The 27314-nt window shown below is 41.2% G+C and overlaps 1 pseudogene; it reads right to left on the bottom strand.

The window, feature by feature from the left end:
- LOC135205196 (E3 ubiquitin-protein ligase UBR5-like) overlaps nucleotides 1-27314 on the bottom strand; it is a 132258-nt pseudogene that overhangs the window by 27771 nt on the left and 77173 nt on the right.

Raw genomic sequence — 27314 nt, 5'->3', positions numbered from 1 at the left:
AAAGACTTCATGGCTACTGCCTAGGAGCCCGTATCGCTTCAAGAGCCTCAGCGAGGTAGTGACCTCATGCTAAGAGTTCTTGATGGTCTGTTACAGGGGTCTTACCCACTTACGCTTCAGAACCTTAGGATCTTTGTCATGGGGTCCCATCCACTTACATGACAAAACACCTTGCCTATTGGCATGATCATAGAGCACGACACTAATCCCGATCACCTGATCCTCATTGGGTTAGTACTAAGATTGAAAAGGAGTCATCCCCGAACATCCTTTCAAGCAACCCACAACTCAACAACAATATTAAAACTAATATTAAAAATTATTAAAAACAAATTTAAGGATCAGCGTCTGCTCCATTTTCCCAGCATAGTATCCGCTGATACATAAGGTCCAAGAGCGAAACATTTATCGTATGTTATTCTAACATCCTTTAAATAGTGGATGCAAAAATACTGAATTGCACCTCCAATAAGTTGCTGCTAAAAATGTTTTTCTCATGGACATATTCTTCGTAAAACAAAGGGAAAGAATTGCCACAGCCCGGACTTTGTGAGCTTTCACTCTCAGCAGCTTTAAAGAGTTCTCTTGGCAATTCCTATGAGCTTCGGTAATTACATTTCTGACAAAGAATGCCAGTGCGTTCTTTGACATAGGTCTCTTGGGGTTTTCTTACCGACACCAAAGACCTTGTCGACATCCCTGAAGCTGTGTCTTCTTTTCTAAATAAAATTTTTAAGGTCCTGACTGGGCAAAGGGACCGATCCAACTCTCTTCCTACCAGAGAAGAGAGTCCCTTGACTTCGAAACTTCTAGGCCAAGGTTTAGAAGGGTTCTCATTCTTTGCTAGGAAAAGATCCTGAAAGAAATGACAGCCGAGTCTTTTCTAAATCCCACCCGAGAGTCCAAGCATGCAATTCACTGATCCTCTTAGCAGTTGCGAGAGCCAACAGGAATATGCATTTGCTAGTAAGATCTCTGAATGAGATTTTATCTATAGGTTCGAACCTGTCCGACATCAAGAACTTTAGGACAACGTCCAGGTTCCAACTCTGGGGGAATCGACGATCTCAATTTCTTAGTCTCGAAAGACCTGACGAGATCATGAAGATCCGTATTATTCTCGAGATTCAGCCCTCTGTTTCTAAAAACAGCTGAGAGCATGCTCCTATATCCCACCCTTGATAGGTTGATACGGCCAATTTGGATTCTTCTCTTAAGAAGAGGAGAAAATCCGCGATTTCGGTTACAGAGGTATTGGAAGAGGACAGCTTCTTCGACCTACACCATCTACGGAAAAACTTCCCACTTCGATTGGTAGACCCGCAGGGTAGAGGCTCTGCGGGCTCTAGCAATTGAAGTTGCCACTTTCTTTGAAAAGCCTCTCGCTCTGACCAGTCTTTCAATAGTCGAAAGGCAGTCAGGGAGAGACTTTGGATGTTTTTGTGGAACCTCTCGAAGTGGGGTTGTCTGAGACAGATCTGTCCTGTATGGTTAGAGATCTGGGGAAGGGGGAAGTCCACCGCCCATTCCAGTACCTCTGTGTACCAGATTCGGGGAAGGCCAAAAGGGAGCAATTAGAGTCATTCTCATTCCTTCCGATGCCACAAATTTCCTTATACTTCCCCCAGCAATTTGAATGGGGGAAAGGCGTATACGTCTATGCCTGACCAATCCATGAGGAAGGCATCGATCGCTGTGGCTCTGGGATCTTCTTCTAGCGAGCAGAAGTTGTCTATTTTCCTGGAGAGGAACGTGGCAAACAAAAAGGTCGATACTGGGGTCTTCCCCCAGAGTGACCATATTTGTCTGCAGAACTCCTGAGTGGAGCATCCACTCTGTCGGGAGAACCTGGTTCTTTCTGCTCAACCTGTCTGCCCTTAGGTTTTTTACTCCTTGGACAAACCTTGTACGCAGAATAATGCCCCGTTCCTCTGTCCAGGTAATAGAGCTCTCGCTATTTCGTTCAGAGAGAAAGAGTGAGTGCCCCCTTGATTCCGGATGTAAGCCAGAGCTGTGGTGTTGTCGGAATTGACTTGAAACTACCTACCCCTTGAACTTCCGCTTCGAAGTATTCCAGGGCTAGATGAATTGCCAGGAGTTCCTTCGCATTGATGTGCAGAGTAGTTTGTTGCTGGTCCAAATACTGCTACTTCCTTTGGACCCAGTGTTGCTCCCCAACCTGTTTCCGAGGCATCGGAAAACAAACACTCGGTGAGGGTTCCGAATCAAGAGGGACACCCCTTCGTTCCTTGTTAATGGGGTTAACCACCACTTTAGGTCGGATTTTATCCCCTGTTGGATGGGAAAAACGTCTGACAAGTCTCCTGTCTTTTGACTCCACCATCCTCTTTAGATAAAATTGCAGAGGTCTGAGATTTAATCTTCCCAGGGAAATGAACTGCTCTAACGAGGAAAGGGTGCCCAGCAGACTGAGCCATTCCCTCGCCGAATGGTTCCGTTCTTTCCTAAGTAGTTCGAGATCTTTCTAAGCCTCGAGTAATTCTGTCTTGAGATGGAAACGCCCGAAAACCCCGAGAATCCATCTGTATCCCCAGATAGACTATGTTCTGTCTGGGGATCAATTGTGATTTCTCGAGGTTCACGAGCAGTCCCAGAGATTTTGTCAAGTTCAAAGTCTTCTCCAAGTCCTTCAAGCACTGAATTTCCGATTTTGCTCTTATTAGCCAATCGTCCAGATAAAGGGATATATTTTTTTTTTTTTATCCCCTCTAGATGTAGCCATCTCGCAACATTCATCATTAGCCTCGTGAACACTTGAGGGGTGCCGTAGAAAAGGCCGAAGCATAGGCTCTGAATTGGTATACTTTCCCCTGCATCATGAATCGGAGATATTTCTTCGATGATGGATGCAGGGGGACATGAAAGTATGCATCTTGTAGATCTAAGGAGACCATCCAATCTCCTGGACGAAGAGCCGCAAGAACTGATTTTGATGTTTCCATAGAGAACTTTGTGTTCTCCACAAATCGGTTCAATGCGCTCACATCCAGGACCGGTCTCCACCCTCCCGAGGATTTCGGAACCAGAAAAAGACGGTTGTAGAATCCTCGGGAATGCGGATCCCGAACCACTTCGATGGCCTCCTTTTGCAACATCTGTTCTACCAGTTGCAATAATGCTTCTTTCTTGGCAGGGTCCCTGTATTGAGCTGACAGTTCCCTCGGGTTCGTAGTCAAGGGAGGTCTGTCTCGAAAGGGGATCATATATCCCTTTGTTACCACGGAAAGGGACCAAATTTCTGCCTGTCTCCGAGTCCATTCTTCGGAAAATTTCCGAGTCTGGCTCCTACCGGTGCTTGAAGGACTGTTGTCTCATTTCGCTCTCTGATAGGTCTGAAGGAAGACCTACCTCTCTTCTGCACTCCTCTCTTCTTAAAAGAGGGTCTGGCCGAGGTACTCCCTCGAAAGGGCTGTTGAGGAGCCCGATCTCTCTCTTAATAGGACCCCGAAAAAAGGTTCCTCAGAAATTTTTCTTTGCAGATTGGGCCAAAGGGCCAAAGAGATCTTGTGTGGCCTTTTCTGTCAAAGAATGAGAAATATCTTTTACTAGATTTGAAGGAAACAATTGGTCCGACAGAGGAGCATACAGAAAGAGATGACCTCTGAGTAGGAGTAACTGCTTTCGTCAGAAAAGAGCTAAATAAGACTCTCTTCTTCAGAATACCAGTTCCAAACAGAGAGGCCACCTCTCCTGATCCATCCTGAACTGCCTTGTCCATACAGGAGGAAAGAACACTATGAAGGACTTCTGGACTAAGAGATTCCTTCTGTGTGCTTTTTGGCCAACACACCCCAAGGGACCAGTCTAAGAAGTTAAAAACTTCTAAGACATTAAACAATCCCTTGAGGAGATGGTCCATCTCAGAAGTCCCCCATGTGATCTTTGCTGATGACAAGGTTTGTCTCCTAGACGAATCTACCAGATTCGAAAAATCTGCTTCGGCAGTGGACGGGAGAGCTAGACCCCGTGGTTGCCCGTCTCGTACCAAATTCCCTTCTTTCCTGATAGTCTGGAAGGAGGGCAGGTAAAGACTGTCTTCCCCCTTCCCCGCCTTCTCCTTGGATTCCAACCAATTCCTACGAATCGGAGAGCCTTGTTCATGGAAAATGGTTGGCTTCATTTTAATAAAAAAGATGATTGTTCGGGACCTTCGTGCTTGTAAATAAGGACCTTGGAGAAGGAGGAGCAGTCGGGCTTAAAGAGTCCCCAAACTCTTGAAGTAAGAGGGCTGCCAGCGTCTTGTAATCTGACAAAACCCGGAGGCCGAGTGATCTTCAGAGTCCGAAATCTCTTCCAAATTCCAAATTCCCGAAGAGGATGTTGTTTATTTCCCAGCAGGAGACTGGCCTCTTGCAACATCCACCCACTCTCGCAAGAACGACGACCGCCTGTGCGATAACTTGCGTCCCTACGAGAGATAGGTTGATCCTGCAAAACGACCTTATCCTTCTCCTGGCAAGAGCGATGGCCGCTTGTGCGACACCTTTCTCTCCTGTCAGACGAAGGATGTCCTCTCCTATCGCTTTCTCCGGAACCACCTATGTCTTGACAAGGGCTACGGCCGCTTGTGCGACAACTAAAGCCCTGTCAGGTAAAAGGTTTATCCTTCCGAAAGCTAAACAAATCCTCTTGGCTTAATGTCTTTTGGAAGAAGTCCGTCTCTTATTTGTCACTTGTGGCTCATTGCGACGGGGTTGGCGCTCGTGATTCCTTGCGCCAAGCTGGCGCTTCTGGCGCATTTCGGCAGGGTGGCGCTTCTGGCGCATCTGGCGCCTCTGGCGCTTCTGGCGCATTTCGGCAGGGTGGCGCTTCTGGCGCATCTGGCGCTTCTGGCGCATTTCGCCAGGCTGGCGCTTCTGGCGCATATGGCGCATCTGGCGCTTCTGGCTCTTCTGACTCATATGGAGTCTCAAACGCATCTGGCGCATCTGGCGCATTGCGCCAGGTTGGCGTTTTCTTCATACTCCTCTGAGTATAAGCCGAAACTTCCGTTTCTTCTTTCCTTCCCTTCGTCTTCTTATAGGAAGGAAAGAGTCCTTTCTCCTGGGAGTTTCCTTAGTAAAAACTCCTACTAAGGCCGAAAGTTGATCCTGCACATTTAGGATAATTTTTGCAGCCGCATTCTCTTTTTTCCTTCCCTGATTCAGGTGAGGGATGTCTTAGAAGCGGAAGGAAACTCCGATTTCCGTTTAGGAACCAATCTCCTTTTCTTATTCTCAGAAGGTGATAGATCGGAGAAAAGCTCAGGGCTTGAATCCAAAGTTGGAGCCTTCCAACTTCTCTTTAAGGGCCGTACAGTTCATCAGAACTCCATCCCCTTACATTCGGTGAAGAATTCTGACGAAGAAAAACACTTCTTTAGGATGCTTTTTTCGATAAGCGATCCTTGGCAGTTCGGGTCGTCACAAGAATCTGACGAGACGCCTGATCGGTGGGGATTCGCCATAACCTCCGTAAGGCTTTTGACATTCCTTCTCCTCTGGGCCTGTGAGCTTGGAAGAGGTGCTAGGCCTGGGAGCGAGATGAAGCCGATCAGACGCACCCTCCACTGCACTAGGGCACTTAATTCACTATCACTGTACGCTTACGTTTCAACGTCAGCATTTGACGTTCCATCCTTTGTAGCGCAGCTTTAAGATCTGCAATTTCCGTTGCCGGATTTGCAGTCTTAGTACTAGAGGAAGAAGATACAGGTTTAGGGTTAGGTGTTAATTTAATAGGCTCGTTAGAGCGAGACCTACTTACGCTTCTGGAGGAAGCCTTCCTAGCCCTATCCATATCTAATTTCCTTAAATATGAATTTAAATTCTTCCATTCTTCCTCATTCATATTTACACATTCATCACAGGTGTTAGAAATTGAACATTCATTCCTTCTACACCCCTTACAAACTGTGTGAGGGTCTACCGAAGCTTTCGGTAGCCTCACCATGCATCCCTCATTTACACACTGTCTTCTAACCGTAAAGCTAGAATCCGACATCATGAGAAATATCCAAAACCAAGTCCAAAAAACAGTCCACGAAAGAGTATGCCAAACCAAAGATCCAATACGTCACCAAAATAAACTGCTCAGAAGATCAATAGCGATGAAAAAACACGAAAATCAAATCAGGAGTAACAACAACAATGTTGCTGTCACGGCCGATAGAGAAAATCTGTCTTAGAAAACGGAATGATTCCTATTCCCGCCACCAAGCGGCGGGGCGGTAGATCACCTGACCTACCTGTTTAGAGGTGTGCCCTGCGAAATTCGAATTTCTATCGGGACGACGGAGTCTATAGCTAAGTATATATCTGACAGGTAAGTTGAATGCATAAAACGATGCAGTACAATGAAAACAACTGAACTTCAAGGTGAAATGCCCAAACAAGAACATTTTCTAGAATACTGCTTCTTTAAGAAAAACACATGCAGAATTCATTGTACATGAAACATGCTACAATGAGACTCTTATTTTGATCATGTCAAAGGACAAAAATGTTTGGTAAAAAGTCCACATAAATAGATAAAATTCTCTAATTATCACTTTTCCTTGCATGATTCTGACTGCTTCATTCCAGAACACAAATGCCATATTGAAGTGGTCTACTAACTAAAAATAACAGTTACACTGCTTTTCCACAGTATGCCGCTAAAATTTCTAATAAAACAATACAAATGATTGGGATTTCTACTAGTTACATCTTTAAAATAGGTTTTCTATTTTTACAAGATTCCAAATTTACAAACCATTATTTTCCCTGTTGGTGATAACTGAAATTCTGTCCTTCTGCATTAGATGAATTGCTTTATCTAACCACTCAAAAACTCCATGCCAAACCAAACACTGTACAGCAACATATGCTATTTCCACACTTAATACCTGAAAATGACCTAAGCACAAAAATGGAACTATACAATAAACCACATGTCTAGCCCAATAATTGCAAAATCTGACATGAAGATGTAAATGTTGATGAATCCAAACAACCCAAACTTACCTCTGGCATCCACAGCAACTGTAAGAATCTGTCCCTGCTCAATGACTGGTATCCTTTTGGGTGTCTTCTGATAGCAATCAGGCACCTGGGATTTCCACCTGCTCTTATGACTTGCAACTGGTCTCGGTGAATAACCCGCAAATTTCCTTTACCTTCCTTTGTTTGAGGTACAACAACAACCTAGAAGAGGAAATATTTCATGATAAGGTTGCTTCACAAACCACTGAACAAAACATTGGAGGGCTACGTTGGAGAGGAAAGATGAGAGCTCAAAGATGCTAAAAAATGTTACAGGACAGTCATCTGCAATACGTACGACAATAAATACAGTACGGTCCTGAAATATGCGTGATCGGACTGTGCGATTCCCCTTTTATGATGTCACTAGTTCAACCTAACGCGAGTGAAGACACGCATGAATGCCAGTCCCGAAACCTCAAATGGTTCACAAAGCCTTCAATCAGCAGAACTCTTCACAGAGGATGAGATAGAGGAGTTTGAAAGATTTTTGGCAGAAGACAGGTAGAGAAAATTCCATCCAAAAGGTTTTTTTTAAAGGAAATGACTATTGGTACAGTACAATTGCACCCAATGTGACAGTGTTTGCGTGTATGGAGTTTTACCACCCTGGGCTGTCAATTTTAAAACTTTTTCAAATTATTAAAACATTTTTAATATTTTATTTATCCACAAGAACAATTTCATATTAGAAAAAAAAAAGAACAGTATAGTACATAAAGTATTGAAAATGGATAGTAAAAAAAGTTTGACTGGGAAAGTTGCTGTTTGTCTTAGCCCTAATGGAATTATTCCCATAAGGTATGTGTATCGAAATCTGCGATTTTCCAGTTCTGCAAGGCTGTGGGTCCACCAAATTCTCGTATAATTGGGGACCATACTGTATATTGCGATAATATCCCAATTTGACAAAGTACATGTACAAGTACTTTCGCAATAATAATGCATCACAGTATTCAGATCATGGTGACTAATACTGTGTAAAAGAATGACAGTTTTCTCTGGCATACACAAATCTATTGGTTTACTGGTTATGCATCTAAGTATAATAAAATATTTACAACAATAAAGTAGTACCTGTTTATTTTTATTCAAACAAAGAAGACTGTTCAATTGAAATTCACTCCCACAACTATATATAGAACTAACTAAAAATAATTAATGTGAATATTTATTTTCATTTTTATCAAGTGCAAATCACAAACCAAATTAATTTCATTAAAACTGATGGCCAGAAGGGTTAGTTGTAGTATAAAAATAAACCACCAGCTACTAAATAAGATATGTTACAAACAATTTTACAATTTGATAAATGGATTAGTTAATGATTTTCACAATATTTCTTGAACACCTCTGTTCGAAAAATTTTTATCGACTCTAAGTTGAAATGAAGTTACAGAATTCAGTTTTACATTTAATGGAGTGTACTGCATTGACCATCCCTATGGACTAATAAGTATTTGGGACTTAGTGGTATGGTTACAATACTGCATGATGCAAAAGTGTACTGCATTCCTTCAATGCATATGCAGAGCTAATAATATTGAAATTATATTTCCAACAAATGCAAAATGCTGATAAGGGAATTCCAGCTACCAAAAGTGGTACTTCTTATAATTTCAACTCATCATGAACAAGTGGTACTTATCATAATTTCAACTCATCATGAACAAAGTAAATTACCTGGATTCCATCGACAGCAAGAACCTCTCCAATAGGAACTGGTCTTGTATCTTCAACAAATATCACATCCCTCAGGGGCCATTCCTCTTCGTCAAAACGCTCTATGTCATCTCTAGGAGTGGGTCTCTTGCGTCCCTTGTAAGATGCTGGCGATGTTATAGACCCTAGGAAGATCAAATATACAGGGGGTCAATTACCGAAGGTCATATAACAAAAAGTGCATTTCGTCACGTAACTATGAAAATAAGTAATTCGTTGAATATTTCTCAGTGAAAAATACTGTGAATGGGTGAATTTTCCGCAAATAATGGGTATATACGTTCCATACAAAAATCTGTGAATAGGCGAGTCCGCGAATAGCGGGGGTCGACTGTATGACTAAAAGCAATGGATGAGAAACTTAGGCAATTAGCAAAATAACCATGGAGAAAAAGAACAGTCAAGAATCTGCAGTAAATACCTACCCTACAAGGCTCCTCTATCCTAATGAACTACATTTATGAATTATATTCATAACCCAATCTCAGGTTTTGGATTCAATTCCCTGCTCTGCCAAAGTGGAACCAGAGGAATTTATTTCTGGTGATAGCAATTTATTTCTCGATGTGGTTTGGATCCCACAAGAAGCTGTAGATCCCATTGCTAAGTAACCAATTGGTTCCTAACCATGTTAAAATACCTAATCCTTCGGGCCAGCCCTAAGAGAGCTGTTAATCAGCTAAGTGGTATGGTTTAAACTAAGATATACTTAATCTATTTACATACACAAAGGATTATGCAATGCTGAGGCCCATGTACACCATACTAAGGTTTAGTCATTTGAGACTTTCGACCAATGTAGAGCAGACAAGAGCTCATCATTTAATATGTAAATGTATAATGATGAATGATAGCCAGTAATATTTACCTGTATCTGAGCAGTGCTCGACGCTGGCGATGGTGGGGGGGGGGGGCATATCCAACTTATCTGATGACTCCTTGCTGTCTCCACATTTCAAAATTTGGCAACAGACCCCTAACACTTCAGGGGCTGTGGTTTTCTTCTCTCCAATGTCCACTGCTGCCACTACTCCCACTCCCGCAATTACTATTTGAACCACTTGAAAAACAAACAAAACTAATATTTCAACAAAATACATAAAGAAAACATATTTATGTTGGCAACACTTTTGATTGACAGATGGCAACAAGAAGAGAGGAGTCATGAATAATACTCAAATCTGTATATATATAAAAAAAACTGAAATGTTACTTGTATAATACCTTTGTGTGGAGGAAGCACTGCTGCCTGTCTGGAAGGAATTACTACTGCCACTACTGTTTCCACTATGCTGGTCCCACTGCCCATCATGCCACCTGACAAGCCAGTGCTACAACCACTATTGACCCCCCTCCTGGGGAAGGATTTTGAACCTGAAAAAAGGGATTGGCATAACAGATTACCCTTCATCTTCCTGCACTCCAAAGTTTGAATCATCAAAGGTCGTTATAGAATAAAATACAATGGAAAATAGAATTTAGGCCCATGGCCAAGTCCTGGGACCATAGAGGTTATTCAGCACTGAATGGGAAACTGACAGTAAGAAGGTATGAACTGGTGTGCAACAGGAGGAAAACATTCACAATTGCAGAATGAACAAAATTTTAAGTGGGAAAGATCAGAAGGAAGAGAATATGAATGGAGGTATAGTAAAGGTCGTATAAACTTGCAGCTAAGGGCCCAAAGGATACTGCAAAGACCTTCAAGTAATGCCCTGCAGTGCACCACAGCATAAAATACTGAATAGAATGACATCAAACTGAGTTATAAAACATAGAGCTCACAAATCTGATGAAAAAATAAGAAACACCTAACTTTTAAAGTTTATAGCAAGGGCGTTTTGAATAAACAAGAGCACCATCACTAAGAATATCTAAGGTAACACAATATTTTATTCCAGCTACATGCAAGGTGAAACAAAAGCCTTACATTACATAACTCCACCTTCCTCAACAATGGAGTTCATCTATAATGCAAGTACCCTTGTACAATGAAAAACGACCTGCAAGTATCGCTAAGATTCCAAGCTGCATTAATCAATTGGCCTATTTTGGGCACACCTCCCGATGTCGAAAATGCCAAGGCACCTGGATGGTACATTGGGGAAGATCTCATTGCAACCTGATTTAAAAAAAAAAAAAAAAAAAAAATGAGTTCACTTAAGAATAGTATTTGGTTATCATACAAACATTTACAATTATATATCAAAATACTGTCCACTTTATGGGGTTAGACCTTGAAATGAGCTCTAGCACTTTCTTATTTGTTCCTTTGCTCAGTTTTGTCCAACTGCCAACAGGCCTAGGTCTTCTTCCACCTATCCCCTTTCTTTATAATTTCCAGAGAATTCATAGAGATCTTCCTGCTTCCTTTCAAGTACAATCAAAACCTCTTTCAAACCGGCATTCTGCGGTCTGGGAATAAGCACATGGTTCGGCTCAATTTTGAATCAGCTGCCATTATTTAATTAAACAGCCACGAAAGCGGTGCCACATATTGTTGTTTACAACTTCCTCTCAACAAAAATTATGCCACTCTTTTGTTTTTATGAAAATAATAGTTAATGAAATGTGGAAGCCAAATGTTTTCAATATAAAATTTAAATGTAAAATATATATTTTTCAAAAATTTCACTTGTGAAGGTTCTACCAAGTTAAAACTTTTAATCAAAACAATAAGATATTTGGCAATGAACAAATTCCTTACTCTTAGAGATCAGATATTGTGAGAAGTTGAGAGGTAAGAAGTGCAAGCATAAATCTTTATCTATGCTAAAAAATGTTTCTATCTTCTCCCCTCCCCCCATTAGTGAATGATGTTTTAATTTTCCTCAACAAATGGCAGTGTGCTTTGTTTACTTTTTGACGGCAAATGCAATGAGAGATCACTGAAATTCACTCTTTATTTTTGTCATTTCATTACCCTCTACAATCAAAATAAATGAAATACAAATAAATTAACAGTGATAATTATGAAGATAGTAAATTTTGGACGCGAAAGTCACTGATATATCCTGCAGAATTCGACAAAGTAAAGTAGTTGACTTACGGTTAGGCTAACTCAGGAATGTAGGCTAAATGTGTTAAATATACACTATTTCAAGAAAATTATATAGTATGAAATTAAAAAATGATAGTGAAAATAAGTGAGTAATAAAATGATAAAAAGTGGTGTCAGAACTTAGCCAAGCAGTAGGCTAAGTCTGCAACTCGGCTGCAGTATCTGTAAGCGGAATTGGCTTGCAAGACTAAGTTATATAGGGTGGGGTTTTTATTTTTAGGGGTGTATTCTACATTTCGGGGGTTTTCTGTGATCCAGCAGTGGCATGGTCCCAAGGTTCCCTGGGACTGTACTAGGTCTCCTGACCCAACTTTCCTCATCCAATCTCATCACATTAACAAAAAATATCTCAAATTGAGATCTTTTGTACCCTTTTTTATACATCAATCTTCCAACCATTACACCTTCCAGGAACAATAACATTCTATGACCACACCTTTTAAAAAACTACTCCACTATCTTCCATAACAGTGCCCTTATGTGCATCCACCATAGGTCTTTGCTTTCTTTACTAATGGGCCATTTTCATTTACGTATTTAGTCAGCTTTCTCTATCTTCTATTCTTTTTCATCGATACTGCAGCCACTACCCTTTTTTCTACTCTCTCAACTTTCAGACTAGTGTCCCTCAATTGTAACAAAAAAGTTCTACTCTTTCAATACCAGCCCATCTATCACAAGATGGTACTCAGCTCCACACAATCCTCCATTTGCTCTAGTGATACATAAATCTCTTACTCTAAGTACATTCTGTAATCCCAAGTACCAACATTTGTGACAATCCTTTACATTTAATACACAGCACCAAGTTTATTTCAAAACCTCCCAATTATTACTTGGCCACTTTCCGATACTCCTTTCCTTTCCTCCTTTCCAGTCCTCCCTCGCCCCCACTCCATTCTTCCATCTTTTAAACACATTTCCATCACACTTCCTCAGATTCTGCTGTTTAGCACTAAATCATAGTGAGTTACGCCAGTACACTGTTTTTAACTATAACTGAAATAACGATTTCAAAGGATAAAAAAGGGCCTTCCACAATTCATTTCAGATGGAAGAGATCTGAAACTAAAGACCTGACCACATTATCACTAAACCTAACCGTTTGGCTGTTTGCCCATGCAGGGTAACAAACTTTAGTCTGTAAAATTTCTCACCTATCACTATTGATTCCCCATTCTTTTCACTACTTCAATCACCAAAAAAAAAAGTACTATACAAAAGAAAGATCAAGAGTTGTCTGTGAAAGCCCCAGTACCTTGACAAAACAGCTGGTCGTCTTCCTTGAAGCGTCCAAGCTCAATAACTTAATTGAAAAAATTACTTCCATAAAAATAAGAAATGTGAATAAGAAATATGTAAGTATTTCACCTGTACTCCTTCTGTTATTTCTGAACGCTGCTTACGACTTTTAACCTTACTGAACTTCTCCCACAGTTTTTTCCTCTGGTTGAAAGGCAATACTCCCCACCACAAAACAAGGACCCTGATACACACCAAGCGCACGTATAGAGTTGGCAAGTGTGTAATGACAATATTCTGTCATTCTGAAGCTGTAAAGGGAAAAAAATGACAAGAATGAGAACATGCACCAATACACGTTGAGTCACACATTTTCAGTAATACGTCAAGGAAAACAACTAAATGTCTGAAAGTACCTTAGTGTACGAAAGGAAAGCTTGGGTGAAGCAAAGTTTCTATATAGTTGCAGGGGTGGATTTTAAGATTTGATAACCAAAACGAATTGAAAAGGAGTAATTTATCCAGTGGTACGAAACCACATCGTCCATATGCAAACCAATTCTAAAAAGCTACTTTGCAAAAGAAAAATTAAGACCAAAGGAAAACAGCTACTTAAAAACCAATAATGAAAATCCAAAGAAATAAATGAAGCAAATTCTAAGGCCATTTCCAATGCACCACTACTTCAGGGAAATTTTGTGCCGGTTGTTCTAGTTTTGCTGCAACATCAGCTAATGTCTCGTCCAGCACGTTGCAACTTTACCCGATTCAGTGGCAACACTGCATCTCACGCCAGCAGCACTGATTGAGACTACCTTCTCCCCAAACTAGCCCAAGTGGAACTGCCTTTGGGTGATGTACATTTGGAATCTGGGAACAATAAATCCAATGAATTAAGAGAGGAATCATCAAAATTATCAAGATATATGCTCACTGCATTCATCACCTTAAAAATAATATAACCATTGAGTCAATTTTTCGGAAGGGCAGCACACATTATTTGTTCACAAGGGTTGAGCCAGAACAGGCCATAAAAAAATAGATTAAATGTGAAAGGACTGAGTAGTGCACAAAAAGGAGAGGGAGAGAAAGAGGATAATAAAAAGAAAAAAAAAACGGATAACTTTACTCAATGACAGGCAATAAACCTTACAACAATTTCAGCTCATATCCATATAAGGTAAATACTACATCTCATCCAACATCTATGATGAGTATCTTACAACAAAAAACAGATACAGTTACTAAGATGAACGGCTGTCTGTTAATCTATATATTCCATTTATTTTTAGTGGGCCCTATATATATAATGCTATCTGCTATTTTTATCCTAAGAAGGTTTATTATGCCAGCTCAATCTTCCTGTAAATCACGTTCCATCACAGACTACCAAATCAATGGTTATGATCATTAACATCAAGCACGCTGCAAATCTCACCTCTGGTGAACATATGGGTTCCTTGTCTGCCCACCTCCACTGGTAGACTTGGCCAGTGGTAGACACAGCCACCCAGCTCTGAATGTAAAGCTGCAATGTGCAAGAACCTAGGTGGCGGATGACTACCTTGTCTTTCTGGCCAGTACTGTAAGCTGTCTGCTACATCAATGGCATCTGGCAACAGTGAATCTTTTTTCTTTGCAGTTTCTGAAAAAGAAAAAAAACTATAAGTAGGGACAAAATAATAAACTTTGAATTAACTCTATCAACATTCCCCAATCTAGCTTTGTCCTTTTTGGATATATAGTGCAAAATACTGAACATTAGAAAAACCTCAACTGAACAAAAACCATTTTGACTATCAGGAGAACTTGGGTTCACATTCAGTTACTGTTTTTAAACCAGAAATCCAAAACCACAATCAGGAAACAAAAATTACAATCAAAATAACATGCAAGTTAGTATGGTTTAAATTACCTTTACTATAGTAAAATCATATATAGACAAGACAAAGCACTTTTTGCAAAGCACATTTATGTAAAGTATAGGTTCAAAAAATTGGTATATGCTTGTAATTAGCAAGCACTTAAAGAGAAACCTAGCCAAAAAAAAACAACAATAGGGGAAAAAGTAGTAAAAATGATATTGTTATGTTACAATAAAGTTTCATACATACTTACCTGGCAGTTATATACATAGCTGGGACGACGGAGTCTTAGCTATGTATATATCTGACAGGTAAGTTTTGATTGTATGAAAATATCTACTGCAATATACAGCAAATGTGACCTCACAACCTGGCCAAGAAACTGAGATGGACACAATTAAAAAACCATCAGATTGTGATTAAAAGTGTTAAACCAGGTTTCCACATAACTACATCAAGTACTTTACACCATAAAAGTTGGCTAAACTTCCCAATGAAAAACCCAAAACTTGAGCATGAGGCATCAAATACCTGAGTCACCATCATTATACTGCAACAACTACGGTACGGACAACCATACTACTACATAAACAAAATAGCCAAAAACATTTTCATCCCGTTTTCAACTAAAAAAAATACAATCTCAAATGCCTATTCCTATACAAAAAAATTCTGCAGAATGAAACTAATACGGTACAGGAACCATATTAAAACGTAACAAACAATTTTCAATAGGAATTCTTCATAAAATAGCTAACACTATCCTTGTTTATTATTGGAGGACCATCCTTTTGGCCTTCCCTCAGATCCATCCAGCAGCAACAAGTAACTGTGGTTAGTTTATTTTAACAATTTCTCGAGCAACAACTTTGTGAAAATGTCTAATGTCTGCAAGTTTCACATCCTTCAACAGTCCAGGTAGTACACGCATTTCTTTTGTTTTACCACTATAATTCCAGCTTTTATTCTTTATAACAGTATAGGCTTTATATTCTAGTAGTATATACGGAATAGGATGGATAAACAATGAAGATATGATGGAAGCTAGCACAGACGAAACAGACCTATTGTTTCCAGGTGCTTTCATCACATAAAAGGGAGATGATTCGCTGCTCAAAAGATGAGGGTAAGAAAGGAGGAGACCCACAAGGTGATAAAAGACAAGGCCTTTAATATCAAAGCACTAAGTTCTCTTGCAGGCTATGAGATAAAACAGACCAAGTACTGCTGAGGTTTATGCATAAGGTCAAGAATTCAGTTTAGTATAATGATTAGTCTGCAGAGCTGATTCCTGTGGCCAGATTAAAAAGTAAATGAAAGGATGAGTATATTAGCCAGATAACGAAGTCAAATGAATGGATGAGACCATATGTGATTTTACTACAATTTTCTCTGAAGCCGGCCACTATTAGGGACCGGCCTCACTGATTTAGGATAGGTAAAAAAAAAACCTGACCGACCAAGAAAAACTGAGCCCAATGTTACCATTAAAAAAAAATAAACCTTATCCAGTATACAATTCACTTCTTGACAAAAGGGATGCCCTAGCTCTACTTGAACCCTTTATGGGATAATACTCACGAGAAACCACAGCAGCTTTCTTTACACTTATTCCTGTAATCATCAAGATATAACTTGCTAGTCGTGCCCACAAACAGTGTCTAAAAAAATTACCTGACATACAAAACAACATCAGTCAATGGAGCTTTAAGATTCAAATACAAGATCACTGATCTAACCCCTAGGCCACTTCAGTGTCTCCAGGACCCCATCTACACAAAGCCTATTTTCAACCTTACATCTGACAATTTTACCTGCATAAAGACTTCCAACCTACATGCAACCTTTCTCAGCACCTATGAGACTGGTCAAGATCAGCTTCGAGTACCTCCTCTACTGATATCAAACAATGCCCAAAGAATGTAGCTGTACTGATATCTTAACTGACCAATGAATGTGCATGTTAACTAAGCTAATTCAGATCTCACGGAGTCAAAACTCTTTTCAGATATGTAAAATGAGTAGGGAGGCAAAAAGGGAACTTAACTTGTATCTTAAAATTAATTGGAAAAAGAACACAATTACACAAACATTACCTGCACCTGAAAATAACCAATTATACTACTTAGAAAGAAAATTAAATTTCCAGCAAAAAGGAACCAACTACAACAAATTTCCAGCTTATGTACCAAATTAATGTAGCTGTAAAAAACAACATAAATAAATGCAATGTCATTTTAATCTTTGGCGAGTATTTCTTTGACAAATTGCAAAATAGACTTGAAAAGATAAGAGCATACAACTTGAGAAACAATAATGATATAACAAAATGAAATAGAGTATTTATGTAAAATTAGTTTTTTTGTAAAAAGACTTAAAAATGGACCATGTTCCAATGTATGGAAAGGAACCAAGGTAGGTGTGTGTGTGTGTGTGTGAGAGATGCAAAAAACTAGGCAAAAAGAAAAGGTGTCTGGTAAGAATCCCTAAAGCTAACTGATACAGCAGAGAGTTTCTGATGTTGAAGAGAGAATCCAACTCATTGTGACTGAGGCCATTTTTTTTTTTTAACTTATGACTAGTATGCCAACTCATTATGGTGAAAACGACCAAGTTTCCCTAAGTCATGAGAGGGGACACCAGTCTCAAAGCAACCCCAAAATTTGGCAACATGAAGAAGAAACAGAAAAGAGGAAAGCGAATCTACATGGTTTTCACCAAGTCAACACTCTAGCCATAAAAGAATTCTTAATTTCATTGTTGTGCAGCATCCATTAGTTTGTGGACCAAAAACAAATATATAATAGTATAGTGCATCTTGTCAAAATGTTGAAATTTTAAATTTGCCTCATTCACATGAGCATAAACAAACCTGTGTGGGGTTGCGTGACTCTAACCGACAGCAGCGCGTTCGAGAGCCACTTACGGGGTCCCGAGTAATGACGGTCGCGCCACCTCAATTCTCGGTCTGCACGATGTTCCGACCCTCCGGATCCTGCAGAGCCTTCTCTGTCCCCTCTCACCTGCTCGTCCTCGGCAGCCACCCGACGGCTGTAATTGTTCAAAAGGTCATTCAAATATCTTAAATATTAAATCTTCAGATTCCCCAAAAATAATACATGTCACTACCCTTGTTTTCAAGTGTTTTGTGACCTAAAAATTGTGCTCAAAAGTCCACAACCTTCTGTAAAGAATATGGCTCTAAAAAAAGTCTGAAAAGTCAATGTGATTAAAGAGGGAGGAGGTAAAATATGTCCAGAAAAAAAAAAAAAAAAAAAAAAAAAAAAAAGGGCAAAGGTGAAAAAATAAAACCAGTAGAAATTTAGGAGACATGTCACAAAACAGAGGAGAATCAAAATATTTCAAACCCCAATAAAGGATGTCAAAGTTCATACCTTCTAACAGAAGAGTAACCAAACATGTCATCGAGAACATGGCATCAGCATCTATGATGACTGACGGATGATCTGCTGCCACAGATATTCCAGCATCCAAGAGAGAGATTAAGTCTTCTGGCACATAAGAATCGCCACTCTCCTCTGGTTCTTCCACGTCTTCATCATCACGTGACAGAAAGATTATTCACAGCTGAGATTTATCGAGGTTGGTACGCTGGACGAGGCGAGAGAACATTCCAATTAGTCGCCCATCATTTCTTAGGCAGAAAAATTCCAAAATTACAGGTCTTCAAAAAACCATATTGCAGCCTTTGAAACTTCTCTCAACTTTTGAAAGGTTTGTACTTGTATTTGAAATGGCAACAATCCAATATTTTCCTTTCCTTCCCATTTTTCTTCTTTACTTAATAATATGGCAAACAAGTTCAATGAAGTTTCCCACAAGAACTGATAACCTTGCACCTTTTTGTCTTTAGAGGGTTGGTGTTATGTAAAAAGAGTGGTAGAAGGGAGATCTGGAAAAGAAGAAGTCCTCACCTGAAGTTCCCGTATGACGAGGTTACGACTTCTACCTGCAAACACCACTTGAGCTTGGGATATAAGCTCCTCTGGAACATACTGAGCAGGCAACATGGGACGAGACGATCCCATGATAACACCAGACCCCCTCCCTCGTACTCCTCCAGAACCGGACTGTGCGTACGATCCGTCTGCCACCCGTGGACATACGAGCAGTGAGCTTCGTGCTATTCTGATTGCTACTCTTATTACAGCTCCTGTAAACATGGTGATTATTACAAACTTCTTTCCTGCAAGAGATTATTAACACAAGTATTCACTAGATTATCCAGGTAGTTGTTGACTTACGACCACAATTGGTTACAACCAACCGGTTGTAGATCGATTTGGAGTAAGTCGGCCCATGCTAATTCACCATAAGCCTACACTACACAGCATACTTTATACATATATGGTCATTTATTAATTTCAGCTAATTCTCTAGGTTCAATGCACATTGGCTTCATGATAATCCAGTACAAAGAGAAACTGAATAACATTTAACAAGTTAGCCTCCCGTGCATACAATGATGTTATCATGGTGCACAGATCGTATCTATACGAATACAGTACCCTAGCCTACAGTATACTGTAACAGTATTACATATACAACATAATTTAGTATTTTATTAATATAAGCCAATTTTGGAGGTCAGTGCATTCTGACTCTGTCAGTGAAAAAAAAAAAAAAAAAAAAGTTTGGTAAATCAGCTGATGGGCGAATATGAGTTTAGTTCGCCGTATTTAACTCAATTCAGAGCGAATTGCCTTGCTTCTAGTTAGCATAAATATCTAGTTATATTATATGAGCTTATATGAGACAAGGGTAATTGTCATTATACAACGTGTTTGCTTACAGGCTGCTCTGTAGCAAGAGCCCGTGCTGACACAAGGTCAGCTAAATCAAAAACAACAACAACAACGACGTGTTTTGAAGTCGAAATATGAATTTAATACGTTCTCGTGAACTAACTTCAAACTTCTTTTTTTTGTTAATAGATTGCGTTGTGGGCATGTTTATTGTGTAAAAATATTGTGATTCCTGTTTGGTATTTTTTTTCACTTCATTTCTTCGTAGGACGAGCTTTACCGTTAGTTACGTCACTTATCTTTATCAGCGTGAAAACAACAGTAAAAGGTGGTTCTTTCAAGACCTGAAGGTTTGATTAAAAATTATTCTCTCTAATTTTCATCTACGGTTGTTTGATGGCAAATAAGTTTACTGGAGTTATATCCTTGTTGCCGATGCATGATAATAGTCATTAGTTGTGGGTGGTCGTAAAGTCGATCAGTCGTGACTCGCATAGGTCGTAAGTTGACAACTAGCTGTAACTAATTTACTAATTCAAATAAAGCACTGAATTATTGCTCTATGATGGATGGAAAATACAAGAGATTACTATTCACTAGATATAAACTAATTTACTAATTCAAGTAAACCACTGAAATATCTATGAAGCTCTATGAAGAATGAAAACTCAGCACCCTGTCTACTACAAAGCAGCAAATGGGAACATACAGGAGGACAGAAATTATGTCTACCCTTCAAGAAAAACAACAGCCCTCATGTGAAACGACCATAACAAAAAAATCTCATACTAAGCATGGAACCATATATGTACAACTTTAGTCTTCAAATGGTAGCTTACATCCTCTCAATACGAGATCAAAATGGATATTTAAAACACTAACTTACCCTTGCTTATTATCCTGCCTTATTAAGGTCCAAGGCATCTGTGTTGATTGAAAATAACAAGCGTGCCACACGGCCATCTTCTGTCAAGACAGCAATGTGTGATGGACCAATGGCCACCTGTCTGATGTTTTCACGCAATCCTGCTACTGCACTCACGCCAACACCGCCCTGACCAGTTCAACCGAAGACCAAGTTCTTTCAGACTGAAAAAAATAAATACTTCCTATTTAGAGCTGCATACAAATATGAATAAAAGGTGATAAACGAAAAAGTGATTTATTGCAATCACTTTTTTGTTTATCACCTTCTCTTCTCGTCTTAGCATGGTAAGTTCATGATAACAATCAAGGACAGAGTATATTTCAAAATGCAGTACACTTATAGTACAATGGGGATGACATGAGTCAGCATATGAGTAAAAAAATTTTATTGTCATGATACAATAAAGTTTTATGCATACTTACCTGGCAGATATATACTTAGCTATAGACTCCGTTGTCCCCGAGTAGAAATTCGAATTTCGCAGCACACTCTAATAGGTAGGTCAGGTGATCTACCGCCCCGCCGCTGGTGGCGGGAATAGGAATCCATTCCCGTTTTCTAAGACAGATTTTCTCTTCCACCTGTCTCCTGAGGGAGTCGGGTGGGCCATACACCGTATATATCTGCCAGGTAAGTATGCATAAAACTTTATTGTATCATGACAATAACATTTTTATGCATTCAACTTACCTGTCAGATATATACTTAGCTGATTGGCACCTTTGGCGGAGGGTTTAAATAAGTAGACAGCTAATCTACTGAAATAGACAGGATACAACATATGTTGTAGGTAATAAAATTAAAAACCTTGATTTCCTACCTGTGTTAGCGAAAGACTTCATGGCTACTGCCTAGGAGCCGCTATCGCTTCAAGAGCCTCAGCGAGGTAGTGACCTCATGCTAAGAGTTCTTGATGGTCTGTTACAGGGGTCTTACCCACTTACACTTCAGAAACCTTAGGATCTTGTCAATGGGGTCCTATCCACTTACATGACAAAACACCTTGCCTATTGGCATGATCATAGAGCACGACACTAATCCCGATCACCTGATCCTCATTGGGGTTAGTACTACGATTGAAAGGAGTCATCCCCGAACATCCTTTCAAGCAAACCACAACTCAACAACAATATCAAAACTAATTATCAAATTATTCCACAAAAAACTAATTTTAAAATTAAATTTAACAAAATTTAAGATCAGCGTTCTGCTCCATTTCCCAGCATAGTATCCGCTGATACATAAGGTCAAGAGCGAAACATTTATCGTATGTTATTCAACATCCTTTAAATAGTGGGATGCAAATACTGAATTGCACCTCCAATAAGTTGCTGCTAAAATGTTTCTCATGGACATATTCTTCGTAAAGAAAGGGAAGTTGCCACAGCCCGGACTTCGTGAGCTTTCACTCTCAGCAGCTTTAAAGAGTTCTCTTGGCAATTCCTATGAGCTTCGGTAATTACATTTCTGACAAAGAATGCCAGTGCGTTCTTTGACATCGGTCTCTTGGGGTTTCTTACCGAACACCAAAGACCTTGTCGACATCCCTGAAGCTGTGTCTTCTTTTCTAAATAAAATTTTAAGGTCCTGACTGGGCAAAGGGACCGATCCAACTCTCTTCCTACCAGAGAGAGTCCCTTGACTTCGAAACTTCTAGGCCAAGGTTATTTAAGGGTTCTCATTCTTGTTTGCTAGGAAAAGATCCTGGAAAGAAATGACAGCCGAGTCTTTTCTAAATCCCACCCGAGAGTCCAAAGCATGCAATTCACTGATCCTCTTAGCAGTTGCTAGAGCCAACAGGAATATGCATTTGCTAGTAAGATCTCTGAATGAGATTTTATCTATAGGTTCGAAACCTGTCTGACATCAAGAACTTTAGGACAACGTCCAGGTTCCAACTCGGGGGAAGGTTGACGATCTCAATTTCTTAGTCTCGAAAGACCTGATGAGGATCATGAAGATCCTTATATTCTCGAGATTCAGCCCTCTGTTTCTAAAACAGCTGAGAGCATGCTCCTATATCCCTTGATAGTTGATACGGCCAATTTGGATTCTTCTCTCAAGAAGAGGAGAAAAATCCGCGATTTCGGTACAGAGGTATTGGAAGAGGACAGCTTCTTCGACCTACACCATCTACGGAAAACTTCCCACTTCGATTGGTAGACCCGCAGGGTAGAGGCTCTGCGGCTCTAGCAATTGAAGTTGCCACTTTCTTTGAAAAGCCGCTCGCTCTGACCAGTCTTTCGATAGTCGAAAGGCAGTCAGGGAGAGGACTTTGGATGTTTTTGTGGTAACCTCTCGAAGTAGGTTGTCTGAGCAGATCTGTCCTGTCTGGTAGAGATCTGGGGAAGTCCACAGTTCCATTCCAGAACCTCTGTGAACCAGATCCGGGAAGGCCACAAAAGGGAGCAATTAGAGTCATTCTCATTCCTTCCGATGCCACAAATTTTCTACTACTTCCCCCAGCAATTTGAATGGGGGAAAGGCGTATGCATCTATGCCTGACCAAGTCATGAGGAAGGCATCGATCGCTGTGGCTCTGGGATCTTCTTCTAGCGAGCAGAAGTTGTCTATTTTCCTGGAGAGGAACGTGGCAAACAGGTCGATCTGGGGTCTCCCCCAGAGTGACCATATTTGTATGCAGACTCCTGAGTGAGCATCCACTCTGTCGGGAGAACCTGGTTCTTTCTGCTCAGCCTGTCTGCCCTTAGGTTTTTACTCCTTGGACAAACCTTGTACGCAGAATAATGCCCCGTTCCTCTGTCCAGGTTAATAGAGATCTCGCTATTTCGTTCAGAGAGAAAGAGTGAGTGCCCCCTTGATTCCGGATGTAAGCCAGAGCTGTGTGTTGTCGGAATTGACTTGAACTACCACCCCTCTGACTTCCGCTTCGAAGTATTCCAGGGCTAGATGAATTGCCAGGAGTTCCTTCGCATTGATGTGCAGAGTAGTTTGTGTATGGTCCAAATACCTGCTACTTCCTTTGGACCCAGTGTTGCTCCCCAACCTGTTTCCGAGGCATCGGAAAACAACACTCGGTGAGGGTTCCGAATCAAGAGGGACACCCCTTCGTTCCTTGTTAATGGGGTTAACCACCACTTTAGGTCGGATTTTATCCCCTGTTGGATGGGGAAAACGTCTGACAAGTCTCCTGTCTTTTGACTCCACATCCTCTTTAGATAAAATTGCAGAGGTCTGAGATTTAATCTTCCAGGGAAATGAACTGCTCTAACGAGGAAAGGGTGCCCAGCAGACTGAGCCATTCCTCGCCGGTCCGTTCTTCCCATAAGTAGTTCGAGATCTTTTCTAAGTCTCGAGTAATTCTGTCTTGAGATGGAAACGCCCGAAAACCCCGAGAATCCATCTGTATCCCCAGATAGACTATGTTCTGTCTGGGGATCAATTGTGATTTCTCGAGGTTCACGAGCAGCCCAGAGATTTTGTCAAGTTCAAAGTCTTCTCCAAGTCCTTCAAGCACTCAATTTCCGATTTTGCTCTTATTAGCCAATCGGAGTCCAGTAAAGGGATGATATTTTATCCCCTCTAGATGTAGCCATCTCGCAACATTCATCATTAGCCTCGTGAACACTTGAGGGGCCGTTGAAAGGCCGAAGCATAGGGCTCTGAATTGGTATACTTTCCCTGCATCATGAATCGGAGATATTTCTTCGATGATGGATGCAGGGGGGACATGAAAGTATGCATCTTGTAGATCTAAGGAAGACATCCAATCTCCTGGACAAAGAGCCGCAAGAACCGATTTTGATGTTTCCATAGAGAACTTTGTGTTCTCCACAAATCGGTTCAATGCGCTCACATCCAGGACGGTCTCCACCCTCCCGAGGATTCGGAACAGAAAAAGACGGTTGTGTAGTCCTCGGGAATGCGGATCCCGAACCACTTCGATGGCCTCCTTTTGCAACATCTGTCTACCAGTTGCAATAATGCTTCTTTCTTGGCAGGGTCCCTTGTATTGGGCTGACAGTTCCCTCGGGATCGGGTTCGTAGTCAAGGGAATCTGTCTCGAAAGGGATCACAATATCCCTTTGTTACCACGGAAAAGGGACCAAATTTCTGCCTGTCTCCGAGCCCATTCTTCGGAAAATTTCCGAAGTCTGGCTCCTACCGGTGCTTGAAGGACTGTTGTCTCATTTCGCTCTCTTGACAGGTCTGAAGGAAGACCTACCTCTCTTCTGCACTCCTCTCTTCTTAAAAGAGGATCTGGCCGAGGTACTCCCTCGAAAGGGCTGTTGAGGAGCCCGACTCTCTCTTAATAGGACCCGAAGTCCTCGATTTCTTTGCAGATTGGGCCCAAGAGATCTTGTGTGGACCTTTTCTGTCAAAGAATGAGAAATATCTTTTACTAGATTTGAAGAAAGGAAACATTGGTCCGACAGAGGAGCATACAGAAGAGATGACCTCTGAGTAGGAGTAACTGCTTTCGTCAGAAAAGAGCTAAATAAGACTCTCTTCTTCAGAATACCAGTTCCAAACAGAGAGGCCACCTCTCCTGCTCCATCCTGAACTGCCTTGTCCATACAGGAAAGGACACTATGAAGGACTTCTGGACTAAGAGATTCCTTCTCTTGTGTCTTTTTGGCCAACCACCCCAAGGGACCAGTCTAAGAAGTTAAAAACTTCTAAGACATTAAACAATCCCTTGAGGAGATGGTCCCATCTCGGAAGTCCCCCAGTGTGATCTTTGCTGATGACAAGGCTTGTCTCCTAGACGAATCCACCAGATTCGAAAAATCTGCTTCGGCAGTGGACGGGAGAGCTAGACCCCCGTGGTTTGCCCGTCTCGTACCAAATTCCCATCTTTCCTGATAGTCTGAAGGAGGGCAGGTAAAGACTGTCTTCCCCGCCTTCTCCTTGGATTCCAACCAATTTTCCTACGAATCGGAGCGCCTTGTTCATGGAAATGGTTGGCTTCATTTTAATAAAAGATGATTGTTTCGGGACCTTCGTGCTTGTAAATAAGGACCTTGGAGAAGGAGGAGCAGTCGGGCTTAAAGAGTCCCCAAACTCTTGAAGTAAGAGGGCTGCCAGCGTCTTGTAATCTGACAAACCCGGAGCCGAGTGATCTTCAGAGTCCGAAATCTCTTCCAAAATCCAATTCCGAAGAGGATGTTTATTTCCAGCAGGAGACTGGCCTCTTGCAACATCCACCACTCTCGCAAGAACGACGACTGCCTGTGCAATAACTTGCTACCCTACGAGAGATAGGTTGATCCTGCAAAAAACGACCTATCCTTCTCCTGGCAAGAGCGATGGCCGCTTGTGCGACACCTTTCTCCCCTGTCAGACGAAGGATGTCCTCTCCTATCGCTTTCTCCGGAACCACCTATGTCCTGACAAGGAATACGGCCGCTTGTGCGACAACTAGAGTCCTTGTCAGGTAAAGGTTTATCCTTCCGAAAGCCAAACAAATCTTCCTGGCTTAATTGTCTTTTGGAAGAAGTCCGTCTCTTATTTGTCACTTGTGGCTCATTGCGCCGGGTTGGCGCTCGTGATTCCTTGCGCCAAGCTGGCGCTTCTGGCGCATTTCGGCAGAGTGGCGCTTCTGGCGCATCTGGCGCTACTGGCGCATTTCGGCAGGGTGGCGCTTCTGGCGCATCTGGCGCCTCTGGCGCTTCTGGCGCATTTCGCCAGGCTGGCGCTTCTGGCGCATATGGCGCATCTGGCGCTTCTGGCTCTTCTGACTCGTATGGAGTCTCAAACGCATCTGGCGCATCTGGCGCATTGCGCCAGGTTGGCGTTTTTGGCGCATTCTTATTACTCCTGAGTATAAGCCGAAAACTTCCGTTTCTTCTTTCCTTCCTCGTCTTCTTTATAGGAAGGAAAGAGTCCTTTCTCCTGGGAGTTTCCTTAGTAAAAACTCCTACTAAGGCTGAAAGTTGCTCCTGCACTTTAGGATAATTTTTGCAGCCGCATTCTCTTTTTCCTTCCCTGATTCAGGTGAGGGATGTCTAGAAGCGGAAGGAAACTCCGATTTCCGTTTAGGAACCAATCTCCTTTTCTTCTTCTCACAAGGTGATAGATCGAGAAAAGTTCAGGGCTTGAATCCAAAGTTGGAGCCTTCCAACTTCTCTTTAAGGGCGTGACAGTTCATCAGAACTCCATCCCCTTACATTTCGGTGAAGAATCTGACGAAGAAAAACACACTTCTTTAGGATGCTTTTCGATAGCGATCCTTGGCAGTTCGGGGTCGTCACAGAATCTGCCGAGGAGACGCCTGATTGGTGGGGATTCTCCGTAACCTCCGTACGGCTTTCGACATTCCTTCTCCTCTGGCCTGTGAGCTTGGAAGAGGTCTAGGCCTGGGAGCGAGACAGAGCCGATCAGACGCACCCTCCACTGCACTAGGGACACTTAATTCACTATCACTGTGCTTACCTTTCAAACGTCAGCATTTGACGTTCCATCCTTTGTAGCGCAGCTTTAAGATCTGCAATTTCCGTTGCCGGATTTGCAGTCTTAGTACTAGAGGAAGAAGATAGAGGTTTAGGGTTAGGTGTTAATTAATAGGCTCGTTAGAGCGACACCTACTTACACTTCTGGAGGAAGCCTTCCTAGCCCTATCCATATCTAATTTCCTTAAATATGAATTTAAATTCTTCCATTCTTCTCAGTTCATATTTACACATTTCATCACAGGTTTAGAAATTGAACATTCATTCCTTCTACACCCCTTACAAAGTGTGAGGG

This window comes from Macrobrachium nipponense, chromosome 49, assembly GCF_015104395.2.
Source record: "Macrobrachium nipponense isolate FS-2020 chromosome 49, ASM1510439v2, whole genome shotgun sequence".
Classification (NCBI taxonomy): domain Eukaryota; kingdom Metazoa; phylum Arthropoda; class Malacostraca; order Decapoda; family Palaemonidae; genus Macrobrachium; species Macrobrachium nipponense.
The sequence above is the reverse complement of the archived record's forward strand: the minus strand, read 5'-3'. Positions and strand labels throughout refer to the sequence as shown.